The sequence below is a fragment of the Urocitellus parryii genome, chromosome 6 (assembly GCF_045843805.1).
Source record: "Urocitellus parryii isolate mUroPar1 chromosome 6, mUroPar1.hap1, whole genome shotgun sequence".
NCBI lineage: Eukaryota > Metazoa > Chordata > Mammalia > Rodentia > Sciuridae > Urocitellus > Urocitellus parryii.
Window position 1 is genome coordinate 72,267,800 of NC_135536.1, and position 17,573 is coordinate 72,285,372.

The following is a 17,573-nucleotide window of genomic DNA, read 5'->3' on the forward strand; positions in this document are numbered from 1 at the left end:
TCACAAGTTTCAGTACATTTATTTATTTATTTATTTATTGTGTGTGTGTGTGTGTGTGTACATATGGTTTTAAATCCAAAACACTCTCCCTCTCATTTTCTATACTATTCATTAGGAACGTTTTCTAAAAGACTTTTAAAGAACTACATTGTAACTTCAAGAATTGTCCTGATCCTAATACATCTAAATGTTTACTCAAATGTATGCAAAAGATGCGCAGCAAAATACTGACCCATTGGGCAGATTTTATTTTTAGCATGTAAAAAAGGCTCTGTTGAATTGTCCAATTATTTAATGAATACCAAACATGAAAAATTAACACTAAGAGCAAATTTTCAGGTGTCTTCTAACATGAAAAAGAAAAAGAAGGAGGAGGAGGAGACAAAAAAAAAAATAACTCAATGTGTTTTTTCACGTTATATAGTAAATTATAATGATATTGGATGTGTCTTGACAATATACGGGGGTAAGCTCACACCCATATTTCCACTAGCAAAATCTCTAGACAACTCTGCTTCTTGGGAAATGAACGTTCACAATTAAGATACTTTCCTACCTAATTATTAGTGGAAATTCTATCACCCCTTTCATTTCATTCTACAATAGTAACTTAGGTTCAAATGCAAAATATTTGTGGAACTAGTTAAGGATCTTGGGGGAGAAGAAAATGCTCTGTTTTGCTAACAGAGATGTTTTAGTGCTGAATTCTAATTTCAACAAGCCTGTTCTTTACAGAACAGACCCATTCTCTGCCACCAAAGAAAGATAACTTTGAATATTGCTTTTTTATTCTGAGCTAGTCTGTCCATGTCAAATATTATCTTAAATGGAACCCAGACAATACAAATGTTCCTTTGGCCATCAGATTAAATGTGCAATCAGTGATACTCTAGCTAATGGGTAGGTCTAATATGTTACACAGTTCACTGTGGAAAAATATTCAAAAAGAAAGTTGAATGATTCTAAAGGCACTTCCAGTTTTATAGCTGTGTAAAGCTTTTAGATGGAAACATAATCAGTGAGCCTGAAATTTATTGAGTCAATAAATTGAATGTGGAGACTTTCTATAAGGTAGGACTTATCCTTTTAGATTTAAAGTCTATTGTTGGGACACACTCTGAGGAGTAATTTTATAGGAGAAATCACCTTACAGCAAATTCTCCTGGTTTTTCAGCAATGAAGGAAAGGAAAGGATAGGTCTGCCTGAGGAATAAAATTCCATTCTCTGTAACAACTAAGATCACAGGGGTATACCATGTGATATAGCTCATTCCCACATATAAAGGGCACAGCACATACAACATACTGTGAGCACAGAAGTGTATGGATATGTGCATATGAGATTTCTTTCTAAAAAATATATATGAGTATAGATAATAGATATAAATAGAAGGCATTGTGTTTGAAAACGTTTTCCTCTAAGTGGTGATGGATTTGAACTGATCCCTGCTCACTGTTGCATGGTAACCAAGGGAAACAAAGATGGCTCTTTAGCATCATAAATGCAGTCTGCAGAACTGGATCCAGAGCAAGTTGAGACCTTCTACGGAGACACACAGGATCTCGATATCTCTCTCTCTCTCTCTCTCTCTCTCTCTCACACACACACACACACACACACACACACACACACACACACACACTTTTTCACACACTTATTGTGTATGTATTTAATTCTAGGTGATTGAGTAGTCTTATAAACCATCAAAAACACCCACTCTATCTTAATTTATATTCTCAGTCCACAGGGTTTCTTTACTTTTCAAATGACTACTGCTGTTCTAGAATTATCTTATAAAAAGCCCTGCCACATTTGATAATCATGGCCTGTTAATTAGGAACGGACAGTTGAGAATAGAACCTCTATACAGGAATGGGGAGGGGCAAAGGCACCTGGCCAAGGCTCATCTTTCAAAATAACCTCTCTCAGTTATAAGATTTTTCTCTAGATATTAGGTTTTAGTTAAAGGAGGAATTGGAACATCAATAGAGAGAAAAGTCAATTTGTAGCCTTAAATGTATTTTCACACAATAGCTTGGTGTTTTGCAACAATTAAGTTGGATACTGAACATGTCTGGAATTGTGCCATTTTACCATCTTGATCCATTTCACTTTGCTTATATGTGTTGCTTATTCTCTCTGAGCTTCACTGTCCTTATTTATAAAATTGGGTTAAGAATAATGCCTACTTTAAAAGGCTTTTGAGGATTAAATTAGAGGAGATTTGTGAAAATACTTTTCAAACTAACTACAAATCCTAGTTCTTGTTGTCATTTGCCATTTTCCCATGAAAATGACCTCAGAAATGTAAGGCCTAATTCTGGAAAAAGTTAATGAAAACCTATTCAAATACTTTTTTTTTCTGGTGCTGGGGATCAACCTAGGTCCTTGCATATGAAAGGCAAATGCTCTACCACTGAGTTATATCCCTAGTCCCCCAAATTCTTATTCTTAACAAGACACTATTAGAAGTTATATAGCATGCACATATTATCTTACTCTTCCTCTAGTTTGTAAGTAGGTAAAATGAACTTTGAAGAAAAAAAAATCAGAAATTCAGAATTGAACAGTGTTGGTCTACAGTTTGTTTTTATAACTTATCTTTCCATATCTTTATCTCATAAATTATCTTAACCATAACTTATCTTTCCGTAATGCCCAGCTGTCTTCAGTATCATGGCAAGCCCATTCCCAAGCTTCCTGGCATGGAGAGGCACTGCCAGAGAGTAAAAGCAGAAGGAAGGGTAAAGCTAGGGCATTTCTTCCACTCTTCGGAGATGCCCTGGGTACTGTTTCTGGCAGTAGCAGAAGCATTTTCCTGATTGGACTAGTCTATTATGGTTCCAGCTTATTCTAGGTCACAGAAGCTTCTGCTAACACCACCTTCTGCTTTTATCCCTCCAATCTAGGGATAGAGGTAACTTCCTGCTTTGCTAATCTTCAAATTGTGTGTTTGGCTTCTCAGATGTTCTGTTGCCATTGTGATCAATTTCCTGCACTATGTTGTCTGTTTTAAATACTTTGAATGGTTTCTGTTTCCTTTTTTTTTTTTAACATTTTTTGGATGTTGATGGATCTTTATTTTATTCATTTATTTATATGTGGTACTGAAAAATCAAACCCAGTGCCTTCCCATGCTAGGCAAGCGCTCTACCATTGAGCCACAACCCCAGCCCTGGTTTCTGTTTTCTTGTTGATACAAGATATATTCAGGTCTTAGTTAAAGTTCTTTTAGTGGTACACAACAGAAACTTTCTATGGGCAGTGAAGGAATTTATTCAAAGGATAATTCCAACCAAAGCTCATGAAGAATAAGAACCCACCAGCTCTGGGACCTTGGGCAGTGGTGTTTTTCAAACCTTCTGTAGTAGCCCTCAGTCTCTTTGACTCTTTGCTCCAAATTTCAAATTCCTGAGAGAAGCTGATTGCCCTATCTTAGGGTGATGAGCCCTTACATAATTATCTACAGCTGTGGTTCTTGAAATATGGTTCCCCAGAACAGCAACATTTACATCCTGAGAACTTATTATAAATGCAAATGCCTGGGCTTCATCCACAGAGCAACTAGAAGAGAAACTTCAAGGATGACTCCTATAATTTGTGTTTTAAGAAGTTACCCAGCTGATTCTGACACCTATGGAGGTTTTTGAGTGCCTGATCTATAACAAAGATAATGAAATGGGTGGCTCAGATGAGGAGGAAGCTTTGTGAACCTGGCAGTGACCTCATGGAATATTGGATAAAGCTGTTAGATCTGTCAGGGTCTCTATGATAAAACTGGCTTCTTCCTGAGGGAGAGAACTTTATAGCATGTGTGCCGACTATTCAAAGACTATTCAATGGAGTCTCTGGGAGGGTACCTGGAAAAGATTTATTTCATCGGATTTAATTGAGAACTCAGAAATCCTAAAAAACAAGACAAGGGAGACAGATTCATATGGAAACCAAAAATGTAAGAACAGTTATAATAGTAAGGCACAGTGAAAAGGAGGTGAAAATTGTAAGGGTCCGGCGAATGTCGGAGGAAGAGACCACCAAGAGACCAACTCATGCAACAGCAGAAGGGGGTTTATTGAGAATCCAGCATGCTGGGGCTCAATGCTCACTCAAGAAGGGAGAGCAGCCCAGAGCCCCGAGCAGGGGTTGAGCAGTGCTTAAGTACACTTTTTTAGGGAGGGCAGGGACTTTGCATACATCAGAGCAAATCATCATGAGGCACGGGAAAATTGAACAACAACTCTCAAACATGATTAGTCCATTCATTGGTGGGAACAGGTCGGGCGGGGGTGATAGGTCACTCCTAAGGGGGGGGGGGTACATTCAAACTGATTGGTTTGGGCCTGAATGCCTACATGCCAAGCTGCACAGGGTCCTAGGTTATTAAACAACTAAATGGTCAGGGGGAATATCTACTGGGCAGTCCCGGGAATTGTCCTAACAGCTACAGGAATTTCAGGTTTTGAGTGTAGCATAGGAACTTAACAATACCTGGTCCTTAGAAGCAGCTTTACAATGCCTGGTCCTTTACATTTTAACTCAGGCTTTGCAGCTTAGAAACTTTACCCTTTCAAAATAACTCCAGCCACTCAAAACTTTCTCCCAACTAGCCTCAGAACCTCCCCTTTCCCATTAGTGCATCTTCATAAACTTGCTTACCCTTAGCCTATCCAGGAGACCTGCTCTGTTTAACTCTGTAACCACTGGCAACAGGCTGCCTAAATTTAAATTAATTATAAATTTAAATTAAATTTAAATAAAATGTTAAAACTCAGTTCCACAGTCACAGTAACCACATGAGGCCAGCGGCTACCATATTGGATATCACAGGTATAGAGCACTCATGTCATTTGGGTTAAGTTCTACTGTCAATACTGCTTTGTACTCTTTCACTTGTGAATTTTTAGATACCATTCATATTGAAATCCACTTTCCCCACCATCTTTCCCAAGTCAAATTCCAAAGAGAGAGAGAAAAAAAAAAATATGAAGAGAAAAATAAAGGAAAACCTACTATTTTAAGCCAGATCATACTATAAATTGCTGGCCACTGTTACAACAACAGATTAACCTAGCAGAAAAATAAATGGTCAGAAATCTTGAAAAGACACCACATTCCCTCTCCGCACCCCCACTCAGAAGTTCAATAAATATAAAAAGGTGCTCAAATTCATTAGTCATCAGAGAAATATAAAAACCCAAATGAATACTATTAAACACCCATCAAAGAGAAATATATCTGTTACAATGATATTATAATTAAAAAAAATAAGCATGGCTGTGTTCCAATAAAGTTTTATTTACAAAAACAATGGGCTGGCCTGTTAGCCATAGTTTACCAACAGCCCCTGCTATCCATCCTTGAGAATTAATCACTCCATTCTCTGGTCAACACTATAGGGTTGTTTCTGTTCTCGAAAGTTCTGTGCATATTGCCTAAGTTTCTACAGGGGATGATCATCTTTTCCCTTGTCATGAGGAATAACAATGGTATTTAAACAAATATTTGAAATAAAGACTGCATACACACACACACACACACACACACACACACAATTTTATGTACTCTGATACTTGGAACTTGAGATTTTTAGTTTCCCTAATTGTAGCAGTTATTTTTGTTTGTTCTACAGAAGTTAGAAAATACTATGACTTAAAGCTTTAAAAATCATCCATAATTCTACAAATCAGTGAGACACATTTCACCCCACTCTCTGTCTTTGAAGTTTTTGACATCATCAGTATTTTAATGCCTATACAGTATATTATTATGTGAAGGTAACCATTTTTTTAAAAAATCACTTATGCATCATAGAACAAGTCAGATCTAATTTTTTTGGCATTATCAATAATTCTCATGTACATCCTAGTTCAATTTTTGTGACCATCCATGATTATGTCTTTAGAAGTAGAATTACAGAGAAGGATAAAAAATACTTTTAAATTAATTGCCAAATTGCCTAGATACTCATTATATTATTTACAGATGTGCCGCAGCCTGGCTGCGCACAAATCACTGAGCCGCCACAAAGCACTTGTATGTTCAAACAGGAAACTTTATTGCCTGAACTCCAACAGCACTCCACGTACACTCCCCGGAACTCTCCCCAACGCCACCCACTCGGCCCCCAGGAACACCACACCCTCCACCTGGCTGCGCCACGCACTCACTCTCGGAACCAAGAAAACTCAATAGGAACTCCAAAGTAGCTGGCGCCCAAGGCAGCAAGAGCCACCCTATTACTGGACAGTAAAGGTCTAATATACAATTGAATACACAGCCTGTTTCAATCCAGCATCATCCAGTCACAGCAATTATAGACAGCTTAACTTCATATCATCATCTTAATGGCTCGCCTCTCAACCATTACTTCTGGCAAAAATGCCGGGGCCATTCCGACTGGGCTGTGGCTCTCATCACAGATGTTTTGGTTGATGTGTCCTATTAACCCACATAGTTCTGGCATTCTCTGAGAGAATTGAATCATGCCCCGAAAGTGATTTAAATTGTTTGGGACGAATTTTAATAATGTTAAAGGGGTGGTTGAAGGAACTATCCAGTAGGAATAATGTTCAATAGTGTCCAAAGGAAAAGGGAAGCACCATGTGTCATCTATAATCATATGGCCTTCTAGGACATTCGAGGTGTATTAGTTTGCTATGGCTGCTGTAACAGTGCACCCCTGAATGCTATTGTCTCACAGTTCTGGGGGCCAGAAGTTGCATTTTAACTTCAGAAGAGTGTTTTCTTTTGAGGGCTATGAAGAAAGGATGTGCTCTGGGCCACTCTCCTTGGCTTATTCGTGGTCATCAGCTTCCAGTATCTCATCAGATCATTTTCTCTCTATGGTATCTGTATCTGTGGCTAAATCTACCATTTTTATAAAGACTCTAGTTGTATTGAAGTAGGATCCACTTGGACTTGACTACCTTTGTGAAGACTGTATTTCAAAATAAGCTCATACTCTGGGATCCTGGAAGTTAGGACTGCGACATGTGGATCTGGGGGAAAGGGGACAATTAAACCTAGAGCACTCTTTAAACCCAAATAAGAGAAAGCTGGATTTCCTGATGACAGCACCAATGTTTTACATAGATGTTGGAGCAGTTGAACATTTGATAAGGAAATAAAGATAGGGTCTCAAAATTGAAAATAGCCAGCTAAAACTTTTTAATAATAAAACAAGCAGATAATACTGTTTCCTGAATTATGTGGAAGTCTCAAAGTAGATGATTTTGGGATATGAAGACTGAGATCCTGCCTCCAGGTACCCAGTCCTGCCAATCTTGATCAAGAATTCTCAGATGGAGTCTTTACCCACCTTCCATTGGTAAAAAAAAAAAAATCCCTGGCTGTACATTTTAGTAAACCATCCCAAGTTAGCTTTCAAAATATGCCCCACTGGGTGTGTCATACAATTTTCATATTCTTTTTTTTAAAACATCTAATCTCAGCATGGGCTCTTTAACTCTAAAATGGGCAGTCCCTATGTGGTAAAACTTTGTATACAAGTTAAAGATGAGCTGGGCATTCAGTGAAGTAAAAAAATCTTGTTTACTTTTTTTCTGGGAATTATCCTGGCAGATACATTCATCTTTGTGGCAGAAATATTACAATGTGTAGGATTTGTATAAGAGCCTTGTTTCACAGCGGGTTGTGCTAGCACTTGGGCACTGGATTTGAAGATTAGGGAAGACTTTGGCCCTGTATTACATGAGAACCTTCTGATGTGGGATTTCTCATGGAAAGCCACACTTCAGTACAATATGTCATGGCATATTATCTTTGTGAGAGTATTTTCTCTTCACCAAACTGTGATTGTAACCTTTTTCTCTCGGGCTGTCTGTACTTTCTCCCTGTGTCTCAAACTCCTAAAATAATATTTTGTATTGTCAGAAGACTAGCCACCCAGTTACAGGGGAAGGGGAGATATTGGAATGCTTTATTCTGGCTCTACTTTCCTGCAAGTGACAGGTTTTCTTCTCTGGGATTTATGTTATTGTTTTAGAAAATTATACTCATTTAAATCTAAACATAGTTAAAGCAAGCCAAATATAACCCCATTACTTTTTACACATGTGAAACAGTGAAATATCAAGGTCATCTCCCTCTTGACTTTTGCATTTAAGTTACTACATTTGAAGCTGCACCACCTCTGGCTATAAGCCCACTAATATTTGTGAATCAGGTAGCTTTGAGCAAGGTCAACACTGGGATGGGAAGGTCCAAAGAAAACACAGATGGCTCAGTGATGAATATAGAATTTTAAGAAAGTTTGATTGTGCTTGCAGTTCCCTAGTGGCAGATCCCTAGGGTCATCAGTTCAGGAAGCCTTTTCTCAATGAACATTCCTACTTCATGTGCAGGTAGAGTCTCCCTCCTGCTCAAGGCAGATGATTTACTGGGCTCCTATGATACTGCCTCGAAAAGATTGATTGGCAGATTTCAGGAGTGTTGTGGACCAGTAGTTAAACACAGTCAGCATGAAAAATTACAACAAATGAATATATTATATAAATCACATATATTGAAAACAAAGATGATAAATATTCAAAGCTCATCACCTGTTCCTTGTTACTATATTTTGCAATTATCTGTGGTCTCGAGGTTCCTTCTGAATCTGAAATGGTGGAAGTGGAATGTTATGTTGTTACATCTCTTCCCAACTCCACATTCAGTGACACCACATTGGTTGTTCAATATTGGTCATGATGAGGGTATTTACAACACCGAAATCTGCATATGCTACAAATTAGGGCTTCCCTCACAGATCTAGATGTTAAAACATTTCCTGGCATGTCTATTCCTTGCATTTGCAACAACAAGAATAGGCCTCCTCTAACTGCTGTGTAATGCTGTGTGTGTGTGTGTGTGTGTGTGTGTGTGTGTGTGTGTTTGTGTGTGTTTCCCTCCTGACTTCATTTTGCTGTTAGAGTTTAGAAATGGAGTTCTCAAGCATGTGTCATCCTACTCATTGTGGTCAGGAGTAAGGATGGCATTAGATTATGAGCTAAGAAGAGCCCATTTCCTTCCTGGGTTAAGAAACTGAGCATTTTGTCTCCAATAAGAAAGAAACACTTGGTGATATGTTAGCAGGGGATAGTGGTTTCCAACCAGAAAGAATAAGGATGTCAGCCTGGGGCTGTTGTAGGTATCTGAAGGAATGCAGAGAGAATTCTAGAATAACTGCACTAGAACTCAGTTGCGTGACCACACAGCAGCTTAGAATGGGACCTCACATGCTGTCCTTAAAACCTTTTTCATGAGTCTGCAAAAGAATGAGGCAGACAAAGTGAAGGTTTTGTTTTTTTGTATGTGTATGTGACACAAAATGTTTTCATATAAAGGACTATTGTTTATTCTGGGACCATAGGTTAATCGTCTCAAGAGTTAAAAAAAAAAAAAAAACTTTATTAGAGCATGAGCCTATTAGGAGGACTAAACTCTATCAATCAATCTGTCTATTGTTTCTATCTTAGGATTAATTTGGTCTCAAAAGTTCACGTTGACCCATTTCCTGTGGCATTATTGAATATTTCTTTTCTCTTAAGAAAAGATCAGTGTTATAAATGATGATCAAATTCCCATGCTCAACTTAAAAAGCAAATGCATCACAGAATAGAACCGAGTCATAGCATTGCTCTGGCTACCCTAGGGTCTGAATGGTGTAGACAGGAGCAGTCTCTGCAGGAACCAGAAGCCCCAGAGCAATCTGGACACAGCTTTGCCCTCTCCTTAGCCAATGGAAGTGCCCCCAGGAAATCGGAAGCAGTGAGATTTGTGCTCATTTTTGCCACCTCACCTTTGCCTGCTTTCCCCAGCAACTTTCACCAGGACCTAATCCCTCCTGGTACTCTGCATTCTCCACGTGGCAACTCTACAGCTCCATCTGAACTCCTGAAGTGCTCCAACTTCCAAAAATTCCTTGTTCACTCCTCCACTAGATCGTGGCCTACCCATCCATCTCCCCACCACCGCTCATCTCAGATGTTAATGAATGAATTTTACACAAATGTGTGAATGGCAAACTCTAATATTCCAGAAACACTTGAATTTTTAGAAAATTTACAAATATAAATTATCTCCATTTGGCAATATGTTTTGAAATTTAAAACCCCACGATCGTGTATAAAGATTGAGCTAAATCATCTTCATAAAACCTTATTAGTCATTTGTGCTATTTCATTTTCCTGGTTCTTTTTTTTATTTTTTTCACTTCCCTTATAATGTTAACATCTTCATTACTGATTTCTAAGAGCTCTTTTATGATTAAGTGTATTAACTTTTTTTTAGGCACTGCAAAGCAAATATCATGCTTTTCTCTGTATGCTTTACTGTGGCATTTTATTTTTTGACTATATGGAGTGTGTTCAATTGTTGAAATATAATCGTGTTTGTGTAATTGTATGTGATTGAAATGTAATCATGTTCTAACTTATGAAGCAACTATAACACAAAATAGAGTAAGAATTTGGGAGAAAAAGAGTATTGGGAGAGATGAGAGAAGTCCCTTAGGAGCACACATTTAGTGAATTGCTTAATCCTTCAAAATGTATTCTCAATTTTCAAAAATTCCTCCCTTCAACCCATAGATTTTCCCAAACTTGTCAAAGCTGGATTTTAGTTAATTCTTGTTTTGATAATTGCCCACTGGTACAAGCAGCCTCAGAAACACAGATGTCTCAAGCTTAGACATTGCAATCCTTTAATGATCCTTCTTTAGATTTATACTTGAAAATCTCCATATTTCCCAAGAGGGATTCTTATGGGAAATATGGAGCTTCCAGCCCTAAAAGGAGAATGGTGTGAGGTGAAGTGTGTGTGCATGTGTGCGTGTGTGTGTGTGTTGTGTATAGGTGCACTATGTGCCGGGGTATATTAAAAATTAATGTATACATGCACAAACTATAATTTTGTAAGAAGGACTCAATTTGTAATTAAACAACACAGTGTCACAACAGATTCTTCTTTGCCAAGTTTAGGAGACATGATTTACTCAACTCTAAAAATCCATACTAACGTGTGAAATTATTGGTGCCCAGGCATTCTCTTCCTAGACCCAGGTCTTGCTGCTGTGATTGCTGCATGTATATTCTAATTACAATTCAGGTCTCAATGCCCCTTTATTTCCTTGTTAAATATATACTTACCCCACGCCCCGCAAGTTTTCAACAACACAGATGTTGTTAGATTCTTGGATTGCATTTAGCACTAATGTTCAGAGCTATTATCATTTTCAGGGCAGTCTTTACTCATTAATACTAGATGCTCATCAGTAGTGATAGTTGCTCGTGTCATCTCCAAACATGATCACTAATGAAAAGCCAAAAACACTGATGAATAACCATTAGGTATAACCAATATGGTGATCATTGAGGGTCATGAAAGTTCAGTAACTGATCCTTGGAAGATGCACAGACAATCAGTATCTTTCATTCATGGCAAGTGAGTAGCTTTGCAAATCAGAATGCAACCTTGAGGAATGAAGAGTCTAAAAAGATAAAAAACAATATTGCAACTCTCATTTCATCACAGTGAACTTCACCACAGTAAGGGAGAAAAATCTCCTTTTGTTTGAACTGGGCTGAACAGTGGAGTGACTACTCGTCACTTAAGTCTTTGCTAGGCAGCACCTGTTTACTTTTTATTCTTAGAGCACCACTGTCAGGTAGAAATACCATATGAGCCACCAACTTTGTACTTTAAGCTTTTCTAATAGTCATATTTTGAAAGTATAGAGCAAGACAGGTGGGGGATGGGAAAAGTTGATCAATGCGTACTAAGTTACAGTTAGGAGGAAGAGTGCTATTGCACAGCAGGGTGACTATAGATAATGATTACAAACTATGTATTTCAAAAAAGTCAGAAGAAAGATACTGATGTTTTCCCCATAAGGAAATACAAGATGTTTGAGAAGATAGATACGGTTAACCTGATTTAAACATTACTCAATGCATCTGTATATCAAAACATCACATGGTAACCCATTAATATGTCTAATTTTATGAATCAGTTTAATATTTTTAAAATAACTAGGATTAGAACACATATTTGTCTAAACTCAGCAAATCTTTGTAGTCTACCCATTCTTAAATTGATTTTGTTTTAAAGTGAATACAACTAAAGTAAATCAATTTAATTTGAAAAGAAATTACAAAGAAACAAAATAAATCAATTTGAATAATATATTTTATTTAACTAGATACATAAAAATCATTTTAACATAATCAACTTAAAAATTATTAACTAGATAATTTACAATCATTTTCATGTCTTCAAACTCTGTGTCTTTTTAGGATTAATGGAACGTTTTTTTTTCTTAAAAAAGTTTTTTGTTGTTGATGGGCCTTTATTTTATTCATTTATTTATATGCAGTGCTGAGAATTGAACCCAGTGCCTCACCCATGATAGGTAAGTGCTCTACAACTGAGCTACAACCCTAGCCCCTCTGTGTGTCCTTTACCCTTGCAGCACATCTCAATTCAGACTAGCTTCATTTCAAAGGCTCAATAACCATCAGTAGCCAGTGGCTACCACAAGGGGCAGTGCAAGTCTAGAACTTTCCACTTCAGAGGATGCTGTGTGTGTGTATCACTCACTGTAGCTCATATCTATTGAGGATGAGGTTCTTCTTTTTTTTGCTCTGTTTCACTTCCTATAGTCAGAAATTGATTTGGGACAGGAAAGCAATAGTTTCTTTAAATTTTAAAGTTTTCCAAGGAGCAGTTAAGCAATGCTTGTTATCATCTGAGGTACCAAGGGACTGAAGAGTTTCCTTTGTCAAAAGCAGACATTCCTTGTGATGGATCAGAGGCATTCCCTGCATTCTAGGGAGTTTGATTTATCTTCTTGCATACTCATCACCCATCTGGGGGCCTGGGTCTGGCTTCTTGCACAGTCTCTTCTGTGGTTTGAACCGAGAGGAATTCCCTGGCTCATACTCTCTTTCCTATCTAGGACTACCTAGAGATAATTCACTCTGGAAGCATTTCCTTCTTTCTCTGGCCCTTTTTAAGATGCAAATGTACTGCCTCAGAAGGAGTATAACTGATAACAATAGTTTTTGTGTCTCTGGTTTTGCACTTTTCAAAGCAATCTTAAGGGCTCCATAATCCACCATGATCAGAGATTTGTTAAGACTAGCACTTTGGGGCTGGGGTTGTGGCTCAGCAGTACCTGCGCTCGCTTAGCATGTGCAAGGCACAGAGTTGGATCCTCAGCACCACATAAAAATAAATAAATAAAATAAAGATATTGTGTCCAACTACAACTGGAAAATAGATGTTAAAAAAAAAAAAGACTAGCACTTTGATGAGGGATCCAAGTTTCCGAAAAATCACAGTAGTTGAATGATTAGTCTCTGGCAAAGATTTTTCAGATTTTAGTGTGCTTAGAGGTTCATATTATTGTCAGGGTCAGGCATGGTATGGAGCTCCATTTTTAACAAGCACTCCAGCAGGTTCTGAGGCAGGAAGCTGCCCCCTCTACAGTTCAGAAATACTGGTGGGGACTGGAACCCAGGTCCCTAGGCATGGAGCTCATAGCTCTGTCTTCACCTGTATTTCAGTTGTGCAATTGGTTGTGTTTCAGATCCTTTTTGCCCATTCAGAGAATCCCTTTGTTGATGGGCCTTTATTCTGAATGCCTTGGGGGAGGGGGGCAAGCTGATGGGCAGATTTTAAAAAGAAGGTGAGGGATGTTCAGAAACTAAATGAAATAATTGTCACCTGTGGTGGTACTAGGTTTGTCATTGACTTTTGTATTCTGTCTAGAATTGTCCAACTTTATTTTTTAATTAGTAAGGATTTTTAATGATTAGTTAGACAAATACAGATAAACAAAAAGAAAGATACCCACAGACCTGTCACTCAAATGCTTCCTTCTTTTTCACAAAAATGAATTCCTAACTTAAAGTTTGTTTGCATCTGCCTTTTTATTTTAATAAATTTCTAAAACTTCATTGTAAGTTTTAAAAAATAACTGCCTCTATATTTTTTAAAAATATTTATTTATTTTTTAGTTGTAGATGAGCACAATATCTTTACTTCATTTTTACGTGGTGCTGAGGATTGAACCCAGGGCCTCACGTGGGCTAGGTAAGCACTCTACCACTGAGCCACAAACCCCAGCCTTCTATATTGTTTTTAATGATAGTTTTTCCTGTGGCATATCATAATTTAATTAACCCTCTCCTTTTGGAAATTTTAAGAATTGTTTTTCTTTGGTATAGTATTGGCACCAAAACAGACATGAAGACCAATGGTTCAGAATAGAAGACACAGAGACAAACCCCCAAAAATACAGTTATCTCATATTAGACAAAGGCACCATAAACATACTTTGGAGAAAAGATACCCTCTTCAACAATGGTATTGGGAAAACTGGAAATATATATGTGATAAAATGAAATTAGATACCTATCTCTCACCCTTGACAAAACTCAACTCAAAGTGAATCAAGGACCTGGGCATTAGATCAGAGACCTTGTGCCTACTAGAAGAAAAAGTAGACCCAAATCTTCATCATGTCAGCCTGGGAACTGACTTCCTCAACAAGAATCCTAAAGCACAAGAGTAAAATCAAGAATAGGATGATATCAAACTAAAAAGCATCTTCATAGAAAAGAAAATAATCAAAAGCATGAAGAGAGAGCTCATAGAATGGGAGAAAAGCTTTGCCACCTGCACCTCAGATAGTGCATTAATACCCAAGATATATAAATAACTCAAAAAACTTAACACCAACTACTTAACAACCCCCTCAAAAAATACCAATAAAGGGGCAAAGGAACAAAAGCTTCACAAAAGAAGAAATACAAATGGTCACAAATATATGAAAAAAATGTTCAACATCTTTAGCAATTAGAGAAATGCAAATTAAAACTACACTGAGATTTCATCTTACTCTAGTTAGAATGGCAATTATCAAGAATACAAGTAACAATAAGTGTTGGCGAGGATGTGGGGGAAAAGATACACTCATACATTGCTGATGGGACTACAGATTGGTATGGAGATTCCTCAGAAAACTTGAAATGGAACCACCATTTGACCCAGATATCTCACTTCTTGGCATATACCCAAAGGACTTAAAATCAGCATACTATAGTGATGCAGCTACATCAATATTCATAGCAGTTCAATTCACAATAACTAAGCTATGGAACCAACTTAGGTGCCCCTCAATAAAAGAATGAAAAAAATGTGGTATATATACAAAATGAAATATTACTCAGCCAAAAAGAAGAATGAAACTGTGGCATTTGCCGGTAAATGGATGGAACTAGAGATTCATGCTAAGTGAAATAAGCCAATCCCCAAACACCAAAGGCCAAGTGTTCTCTCTGATTTGCAGATGCTGCTCACAATAGGCAATAGGGAGGAGGAAGAGGAGGTTCAAGGAACTGGACAGAGGGAATCAGGGGAAGGGAGAGGGGATGGTAATAGGAAAGACAATAAAATGATTTGGACATAACTTTCCTATGTTCATATATGAAAAACAGTGTAACACCACATCATGTAAACCACAAGAAGAGAAAGTTATACTTCATGTATGTGTGTTATGCCATCATCAGCTCTTAAGTTGTTTAAAATTTTCTTCTTCTCTTTTTCCTTTCCTCCTCCTCCTTTAAATAAAGCTATGGTAAAAGTTCTTTACATTTATCTTCTTGGGAGGTGAATTGTATTTTAAATAAACAAACAAAATGCCTATATCATTCTGCAGTTTGCTTTTCTCACTCAGCAATGTTTTTGAGATTCATTCCCATTCAGTTATCCATAAGCAATTCATGCCTTTATGTTATGACTTTGCCATCTCTTATTTAAATGCTCCCTACCTATGGAAATATAGGGCTGTTATTCTTTTCCCTGGGCCTGTGTTCTTTGTCTATTACAAAGATGTAAATATGCATGCTTATAGATTTCTCTTTGTGGATGAGACATTCAAAGATAGAACTATTGGGTGGTAGAGTAACATGGTAAGTTTTTTAATAGATGTGTCAAATTTACTTTCCAAAGCATGTATACCAATTTAGTTTTCCACCAGCAATATATATCTTTATTTTCAGAATCTTGCCAATGCTTGGCATTTGAAAACTTAAAAATTTTGTCAGCTTCCTAGGTGAAAGATAGCACATTATTTTATTTTGAGTTTCTCAGATTTGTAGTGAGGTTAGGTATCTTCTCAGTTTTTATTGGCTAAACATATGTACAATTATCTGATTATATTCTTAGAAATAATTCCTCCCTGGTCAAAGGCTACATTTTAAGGCTTTCAAAATATATTTTGAAATTTCCATCCCCAAATATTGTAACTATATTTACTCATGTCAAAACCATGATAAAATAATTCACTTTCCAAATTCTCATAAAATTCAATTCTCTTTAATATATTATTACAAACTAATCAGAGAGGTAAAAGAATACACATTGTTCTTACTTTTTATTTCTTTGATTACTGGAAAGGTTAAGTATTTTTTCTTTCTTTTCTTGGGAGAGGAGGTACTTGGGAGTGAATCCATGGTACTCTATCCCTATCCCTTTTTTAAATTTTATTTTGAGATGGGAGTCTCACTAAGTTGCCCAGGCTGACCTTGAATTTGCAATCCTCCTGCCTCAGCTGCCCAAGTTGCTGGGATTATAGGCATATATCACTGCACCCAACACTAAATATTTTTTCTTTATTTAAAGTGCATTCATATTTCCTCTTTTACAAATCATAGTTAATGACTTTATCCATTTTATATTGGGGTATTCTTTGTCTTATTTATCCACTGTCATATAACTTACAAATATCTTCCCAGCTTTATATTTCTTTTAACTTGGTTTATGGCAACTTTGTTATATTTATACATTCTTTTTTTAGTTTTAGGTATTCAAATATTAATATATTCCCATCACATTTTCTGCCTTCTCTTTCACTTTAAATAATGTATGTTTCTTAGCTCAAAACCATATTCATTATAAAAATTTGTTAGAATGCAAATAAATTAAAAGCATAAAGTTAAACCCTTATAATTTTACCACATAGGGATAAGAATTACTAATATTTTAAAGTGTATCCCTTCAGGTTATATCTATGAAAATAAAATGTCTATGCAACTTTTCACAATTATAAAATCGTATACAGCATACCAGTATAATTTTTAAAATTTAAATGACATTAATTATTCTTATGAATCATCAATCCTAATACTACGTAATATTACATTTGAGGCTGTAATGTCATTTATTTAGCCAATTTCTTAATTTGGAACACTTAGCTTGTTTTCAAATATGATCACATTTGCAAGAATCTGTCTACTTCCTTTACAGAACAAACAATATTTCACACATACTTGCTTCTGTCCAAAGGGAAGAAAGTGGGCTCGTTCAACGAATTATCAATTTATTCAAGGACTGAAATTTACCATCCTGATATATTAGATTATTATACTTCCTTCCCTTTGAACTCCTGGAAATCCTAACCAGTAAGGTAAAGGTTTGGGCCTGTGGTATTCCCCCACATCAGTAAGACTGTCTAGCTGAACGGTGGCTTCCAGAAATTCCTCACTGCTATCCTGTACAGTGTTAAGTG